This window comes from Glycine soja, chromosome 10, assembly GCF_004193775.1.
Source record: "Glycine soja cultivar W05 chromosome 10, ASM419377v2, whole genome shotgun sequence".
NCBI lineage: Eukaryota > Viridiplantae > Streptophyta > Magnoliopsida > Fabales > Fabaceae > Glycine > Glycine soja.
In genome coordinates this window covers 4,439,372-4,446,896 of record NC_041011.1, presented here as the reverse complement: position 1 = coordinate 4,446,896, position 7,525 = coordinate 4,439,372, and positions in this window count along the sequence as shown.

The following is a 7,525-nucleotide window of genomic DNA, read 5'->3' as shown; positions in this document are numbered from 1 at the left end:
TGCATGAGTTTAACTCATGATGAGAGTCTCTTTTGGAAAAAAAAAAAGAAAAAGAGAAAAGAGCTTCATGACTTTGTATCATACTATCATTGAGCTTCTATATTTACTTATTGTTAGATACAATGATGCATACTGCTTTTAAAAAGCTCTTGTTCATGGCAGTCCTTACTTGAGATACTTGAGATGGCTTTGACTCCGAACCTTCTTTCCCTAATCACTTCCTAGGTAGTTCTTTTTCAGGTCACCTTTTCGTGTTTCCAAAGGCTCTTGATGGGAGTATTAGTGAAACAACCAACATTCCTCTCCTCGTGCATTGATTAACATATCACACAATGATCTGTTATCCCTGAAACTCAACTATGTGATTATATATTTCTTCCACTTTTCATCAACTTTTACTGATTCTGAACTAACGTAACTAATTGGTAGCATGTTTATAGTATACAATGCGTGTTTGCTTTAGCTTTTATGATCTATGTTTAACCCAAATTCATGTCCAAATCAATATAAAAACTACTAAAAGTTGTTTCACGCATCCACGTCCAATAACACTGGACTCCCTACCAAACAGATAATTCGGATACATTTAAACCCTGATAAACACTAACTAACGACATAATTTTTTCCTTCTCCATTTGATGGGTTAGAATGTATAAACGTTCTTCCAAACTGATTCCCAAACAAGCTCTATAAGGGTAACGATAATGACGCAGAACTAACTAGATAACCGTTCTTAATCTGTAGTAAGCTAGCATGTGTCAATATTCGTATGAAACACTCCAACACTAGCTAGGTTGAGTTCATACGTGAATATTGATTTTTTTAGTTGTCGTGGAGTAAGTACTTTTGGGTTGTATCCTGACAAATATATGCATATGACCACATCACATGAAATTTATTTTTCAGAGAGCCTTAGGGTCAATATTTACTCGACAGAAAACCGGGCTTCATAAATTAAATAAACTCACCATGTCTTTAGAGTATTAGTTAAGGAAATAAGTAAGTATTTAATGTGAAAATTATAAGAAAACGTAAAAAAAAAATCATAAATAACATAATTTTACACATTCCAATAAAAATATTTTTCCTTTTAATTTTTTAATCAATGTCCTAAAGACTTCAATTAAGATTTTCCTATCAAATATATGTCTATTTGTCAAAAGGGTATGTAGCCAAAATTGATCAAGCACGCTCTTGGAAAAGAAACAGTGAATGTTAGGCAATGGAAAATGCGATTTGAACAGGAAATTTACTATGCAAGGAAATTACAAGTACAAAAAAATCACTGAAATAAAGAGTAGCAATATGAATGTCTCTTATCTTCGATTTTGACTGGTCGCGTGCAAGTGACAAATTCAGGTAAAGGAAAGGGACATGACTTTGGTCTATAGACTAATCTCTAGCGTGCTAAATTATCATCTGCTGGCGTAACTTCTATCCTTGGTACCTTTTTATTCCTTTAAAAAAATATCGACACATAGTGCATTGTGTATGTATTTCTGTGGACAAGGCATGTGTTGTGCACTTCAATTCTTCAAATCATACTAAGAAAAACAAACAACATTAAATCATTCTGTTGGATGTAAGTTTTCATGCCTCACAATCAAACCAGAAAACAAAGATAAAGCAAAGCTCCGACTCTTGCATGCTGGAAAATTAATTCCTTATTCGTCCAGAGTTTATACAGTTTTGTCTTCAAAATTTTATTGGTTTTATTTTTTCGAAGAATTAAAGTTAATAAATAATTTTGATTAAAATAGAGACTGATTCAGTTTTGTTGAAGTTCCTTTCAGTATTGGGCAGTTCAACTAAAAAATTTCTCACTTTAATTTTCATATAATTAATAATGAATAAAGTATATTTGTAGCCAGGGTGAACATCGGTTAACAGTCTATTTAATAGACAAAGTGATGCTTTTGTGCTAATTTGTGATTAACTGTAAGGATAACAACCCACTTGTCCACTACACACTAAACTAGGCGGGTACTATGAAGTACTTAACCAGGTAGGAGCCTAGGACGACCCTTATTTAATGTGGAGAAGAAGAAATTATTACATAGTTTGGAAACATTTGTATTTATGATTTGGACCAATTTATATGTGATTCTTAGTCTCAGGTCAAATGCGAAAAAAAAATTAAATAGAGACAGTTAAAAACCATAAAATTTAAATGATAACCTAACACTGTAATAGTATTGTTATTATTATTTTAATTAACTGAAGGCATGCGGCTCCACGTTGCACAAGGTAGGTTTGTTGCTGCATGTGTCATGAGATTGAACTTATAACATTATAATAGAAAGATTTACGCAAAATTTAAAATTCCTATTTGTCTCAGAATTTAATTTTTATTTTTTTTATAATTTAATTCACGAATAATTTAATTTTTATTTTTCTATAGTTTAATTCATGAATGTCATATTTCAATTTTATTGGAGGTTGATGTTAATTCGATTTTTGGTTTCTTATTTGTCTCAGGTTTTTGTTAATCCTATTAATTCAGTTTACAACCCTGAGATTAAACTTTGACTGTCACATCTAATTTGATTAGAGCTAAACGTTAACTAGATATACAAAATTAACGTCCAATAAACACTAGACACTTAATGGTTAATATCCCATAAAAGCACGACGATCAATATTAACAAGTTACAATTAATGTCCAATTTCAAAATTGATGACTAATATAATGAGATTGAAAAAATCGGAATTGTAAATTAAATTATAGAAAAATCAATTTTATAATTTTAAGACAAATAAAGGAATCAAATTTATAATTTTATCAAAAGATTTAAATTAAACCGAAACTAAAAGTCCGTTCATGATAAGGGGCTTGAGTGATTTATACAAGCTTATAAATTTAAACTTTGACGTCATTATAGCAAAACAAACAAACAAAAGATTGATGATCGCTAATTTGTACGTATGTTGTGCATGAAATCTGGAAAATCTTGACCGTCTATGAACAAATTAACGGTTCGTAGAAAGGAAATAATATAACGTGTCCGAGATTATCACGCAAAGATTAACCACTTGAAAGTGGAAACCCCGACTATTAATAAAAATAATTATTCTATTTATTATATACACTTTTTTAAAATTATCTTTCAATAAATATAATTATTTTTATTTCCTTCGTAAACTTTTAAGATGTAAAGGATGTCACTTCCCTAAAAAACTGTTTTTATTACTTTCTTCAACTATTTTTTTAAATAAGAAAATGTTTTATGCACAGCTTTTTTTTAGTCTTTTTTTTTTTTTTTTTTGTAAAACGATATCTATTAAACGAAAACAGTCTGGGTAAGAATAAAAATGGTATGAACAAAAAAATATAAGGTTAAAGCGAAAATTTTCTTCAATATTGGATTCAGAAATTTTATTAAATACCCAAAGTTTTCACGATAACCTAATATTAAAATAGTATTAAAAATGAAATTACTAAACTATTAGAAAATATTATTCGAGTTGATAGAACCAACTACATATCTTAAACTTAAATTCAACATCTTTGATTAAATTAAAATAATCTGCACCAATTGATGGACATGTTTAGTATATAAGAAACAGGAGTATTATATTTTTATTAAGAGCAATGCTATTTTGCACTAAATGCATGAATTCGTATATGAACGGTTACAATTTTTTAAAAATAAATATTAATTAAAAAACTAGAAAGTAAATGAAATATTTTTTTGATAGGATACACTTTTCGTGCAAATTTTAGGAAAAAACTTTTGTACATATCAGCATTTCCGTTTTATTAAATACCTAAATAACTTTATGCTCATTAATTGCCCTCACTTCATATCAGGCTATCAGCTGCCTCCTGCAGTTGATTTTCAAACCTCAGGCCCCATCCATATTTTTAATTTCTTTTAACAATAATTTAAAGGATGAAATAAGAAACACAAGGGTTCTTTTTTCACATCATTATAGTACGTGTTTCATTTAATAAAGTTCCTTTAGTTTAGATAGGAACGTTATCCGGGCTTTGGTCTTGTCCCTTTAATAATTTATTTATCTTTTGCTTACTTTCATCTGAAAATAATAATTTTTTTACTGGACTGAAAATAATAATTAAAATGCCATAATAACTTATTTCTATCCAAAGAGCTACTTTTTATTGACTAGAAGGGAACAAAATTTGAGTTGGTCTTACGAGACCCACCTCGTAATAATTATTGGAATGAAGATTCACAGCTGTTAATTAATACTACTTCTTCAATCGTTTGTTATATTTAAAATATCTTATTCTTCTTTAAAAAGATATTGCTAACTGATGTGCTATAATAATATTAGCTAAGAAATTTTTTAAAAATTTACTATTAAAAGTCATATGAAATACATTTTTAATTAAGCATTCCGGTAAAAAAAATCTCCTTTAGTTTTTTAACTAGTGTTCTAATGACACTAACATTTATCAACATTAGAACATCATATATTAACACTAATTTCGGATAGGATAAGAATTTGTTTAACTTTAGTTGAGGACATGCAGGTTAAGATTTTTTACAATATTAAGTAATTTTTTTGCTATATAAATACAATTTTTGTTAACTTTTACCGACAAAAACAATTAACTTATTCACTATGTTTTTCTTTTCACCTTTTAGAAACTCCCGATCGATTATTTAAATGCATGAAGTTTTAAAATAAAAAATATACATAAGAGATGTAACTTTTGCTTTTGTAGCAAGCTAATCTCAAACAAACAAATTAATAATCACAGTCTTCCTCTGACTCTGAGTATGACAAAAACTAAGTCAACAAATTTCAATTGTACATGACCTATAACATGAAATAAAAAAACCCTAAGAATAACTTAATATATGACTTTTAAAACAATTATTACAAAATAAATATTTTTTAATTATATAGCAACCCATGACCTACACACAAAATAAATTATCTTAAATTTAACTCTTAAGAGGAGGGGTCCATTCTAATCATTCATTTTCTTAAAATTTAATAATTAAGATTAACTACTAAATATAATTACTAAATTTCAAGAAAATTGATGAATAATGAGGATGAGAAATAATTTGAGTAAGTTAATGCTTCCTCAATTCATAAAAGTAATTGTTTAAAAACCCTAAGAAATAATTAACTTTAGATATTAAAAACTATGCGTAATTATTAGTCATAAAAATGTTACATTAAATCACTCTCAATCTTTTAACTTGGGTAATAGTAACGCGTTGCTAGATAACACTCAACAATCACTATTTGTAATATTAAATTAGATTTAATATTGTTGCCAAGATTATGAGAACTTGTAGGGTAACATGCATGAGATAAACTAATTGGATCAAAAGGAGAAATTTTGTTGGAGTTCAATTTCTCACAAGCTGAACTTGCATCGTATAACTCCTTCAAAAGCTAGGCTATAATTACTCAGTTATCTCATTATTAATTTTCTACAAATAGCCATATTTAAGATCGACATGCTATTCGTCATAACATTTTTTTAAGGTTTGGTATATGATTTTTAAAAGTTTGATTTGAGCTACAAACTTATTTAAAGGGTTATTTTACATGAAATCTTTTATATAAATTTGACCCATCTTGATCTAAATCGATTGATAGGATAATGAGATATTTTTTTATACATAAAATAGACTATAAACTATGAAGATTAAAATCACATCAAACTACTCAAAATATATGACAAAAGTGAAAAAAAAAAAACTTGTTAGACTTTATAAGAATTGGGTTTTACTTTGTATAATGATATAAGCTCATTTTTAAAGTTTAATCTAATATATATCATAACTTATTTAAATGTATATGTTGCAATAAAACCTCTAAATATGGCAAAAATTTATCCAATAATAAGCTTGTAGGCTTGACTTTTTAGGTAGGTTAACATACTTGATATTTAAAACAAAATATAAATAAATTTTATACATTAGATAAAAATTAATATAATAGTTTACCAATAAAAATATTATTTATATTTACTTACATAGGATACATGTTAGGACTAAAAGACTTTTTGAAAGGCTTGAATTTAACATTTCTAACAAAAAATAGTTTTTTATAAAAGCTTAAGTCTAGTTTATTTGCAAAAAAAGTATGAATTGACCTGCGTTTGATATAGGCTAAACCAAAAGCCCCTAAGGAATGGCTTGACCTAATTCCATCTCTCCTAACAACCCTTAAAGCATCAATTAGGACAGCATAAGCAAGCTAAGCTAGGGAAACATCCCAAGTAACAAAAATCTCATTAGTAGAAGCTTTAGTATTAGCCAACCATTCTATGCATGCATTATATTGATAGAAAACATGTTAGAAAAGACAATTATCATGAGTATTGCATGAAAATTGCATCCTTCTAATCAAAGTTGCATACTGATGAAGTTGATGAAAACCATGCAAAATGAGAGACAAAGCATTTTTGCAATCTGATTCACAAATGACATTTTAAAACCAATATTCCAAACCATATTAAGACCATGCTAAATGGTTAATGAGATTTTGTATTATTTTCAATGTGTATGTTTACTATCCTAATATTGAAAGGTTTTTTTTTAATCTAAATTCACCGATTTTTTTTTCTCCACTTTTTTAATCCAACTAAACAAGTAAAAAAAAATATTCTTTCTTCTCACCCCAATTTTTATCAATCCAAGCAACACATATTCTTATTTAAAATTAACCTTTATTTCCTTTTTTTAATTTCTTTCTACTCTATTTTTCTAATTTCCATTTCTTTATCCTATAAAATAGAGTGTACAAGTTTGATTTATAGCTCTAATAGTTACATTTTGTTAGGCTTAGATTTCTATTATTTCATTCCTCTTAAGTTTTTATCTTTATAATATATCACACATTGGTTTGTAGTTATTGGTTACCTCTTAAAGAGAACATAGATGGCATATTATTAGTAATAAAAGAAAATACAATTATAGGACAAAAATCGTTTGGGGAGATTTTTGGTTGTATGTTTAAAACTTTTTAAAAGCTTTAACTAATTTTGAGTTTTTAAAAATTAGTTTTAGTTTTTCTTCTTCTAATTTTTAAAGTAAATTCAATTCAAAAGTTTCCTACTTTATTAAAATTAATTTAAGGATATATTTATGTAATAATAATAGGCTAGTAATAACAATAATAACATGGATGCCAACAATAAATAATAACATCAATAATAGTAGAGGTGATGATAACAATATCAATAATGTCAATATTGATATCAACAATAAATAATAATATCAATAGTAGTAGAGGTGATGACAACAATATCTATAATGTGAATATTGATGTCGAGGGGAATAATGATCTTATTGTCAAATGCAACGAAAATGTGTTCTTTTAAAAATTAAAAATCAAACTCAAAAATATTTTTTTTAAATGATTTTGAAAATAAATAAATGCATAAGTATTTTGTTTTAAAAATTATATTTAAAAATGAAAATTAAAACCATCCCAAATGACCCTAAACTTTTAAAATGCAAGGATAAAAAAACTATATAGAAGCCCAAAACTCATTTAAACCTAATTTATTTATTGTACGTAGACACCTAAA